The 1,323-nt window shown below is 43.4% G+C and overlaps 1 non-coding gene across 1 annotated transcript; it reads right to left on the bottom strand.

Moving 5' to 3' along the window:
* Positions 1 to 508: 508 nt before the first annotated feature.
* On the bottom strand, positions 509 to 612 carry LOC115071878. The gene has a single exon (XR_003850939.1). It is a non-coding gene; the product is annotated as a U6 spliceosomal RNA (small nuclear RNA).
* Positions 613 to 1,323: the final 711 nt, after the last annotated feature.

Raw genomic sequence — 1,323 nt, 5'->3', positions numbered from 1 at the left:
TGTGAGAGACGTGCTTCTTGGTGTTCTCCCCTTATATATACTTTGCCCCTCCCCCCCACATGCAGCTAACGTCCACTGATTGGGTGGGAGGGGTAACTGACTCCCCCCTTGACACCTTGATGAGAGTGGGAATGAGGTGTGGCTATAGCTCGTCAGCATAGTGGTTGAAGGGTATTTCCCAGTTAACACTCCACCCCTTCCTCTGGCTCTTACATTCTTTCTGCCAACCTCTTCTGCAAAAGTCCCTGAACCTTGGAGGGGTGGTAGGTGTGGGATGATCTCCCTCCTGTTGTGGCAAGGCACTGAACTTTCAGGTCTCTGCATCATTTGTTTTCCATGGGCTGTTGGCCAGTTTGAATTGGGCTCCATTTACACAACATGGAGGCTGGACCCAGGTGCTCTCAGGTGGTCTGCTAGGTTCTCAGCATCAAAGCCAGATGGAGACCAGAACAGCCACTCTCAAGCTTTCTGTGAAGGCCTCAGCCTTATCCTACCATGGGGCAGAGGTCTAAAGATGGAATTTTTTTATGAATATGTCATCCTTGGATAGGAGCCATGTCAATCATCTCTGTATTGTTCTAATTGTAGTTTGTGTGTTACTGAATCAAACACTAAGATTTCTTTTTAGTTAGGCATTTGTTGGCATTTTCTTTCAACAGTTGAAGTTTGATTACTTTTTTTAAACAAAATTTTATTTGTATTTACTTCTATATGTGTATTTGTGTGTATGTGCATGTACCCTTGGACACCAGAAGAGGGCATTGGGTCTCCTGGATCTGGAGTGACAGGTGGTTTAAGCCATCTGACATGGGTGCTGAGAACTGAACTCGTGTCCTTCAGTAGAATAGCAAACACCCTTTACAGCCAAGTCATTTCTCTAGCCCTCAATTACTCTTTTAATTCTGGAGGTACCTTGAGTACTCACATAAATTCAACTCTTTATTTATTTTTATGTGTATGAGTGTTATGCCTGCATGTCTGTATGTGCACCTGTGTAGTGCAGTTTCTGTGGAGGACAGAGCAGGGCATCAGATCTCCTGGAACTGTAATTAGCTGGCATGAGGGTGCTGGGATTCGAGCCCAGGTCTTCTGCAAGAACAGCCAGTGCTCTTAACTGCTGAACTACCTCTCCAGCCCCCAATTCATCTCCTCTTAATGTGCTTATATTCAATAAAAGAAAGGTGAAGCAAAGATATAAGGTATCATACTGACAGAAGACCTACAAAAAGTTTGTATGGGTAGAGTTAAGAAGGTTTCGTTTTAGGAATCATATAAAGTAGTTCATAAGAAGTTAGTCATTTATAGTAGTTTAACTTTGAGATA

Source organism: Nannospalax galili, unplaced genomic scaffold (genome assembly GCF_000622305.1).
Source record: "Nannospalax galili isolate Female #2095 unplaced genomic scaffold, S.galili_v1.0 scaffold9980, whole genome shotgun sequence".
NCBI classification, from domain to species: Eukaryota; Metazoa; Chordata; class Mammalia; order Rodentia; family Spalacidae; genus Nannospalax; species Nannospalax galili.
This window is presented reverse-complemented; position numbering and strand designations above follow the sequence as displayed.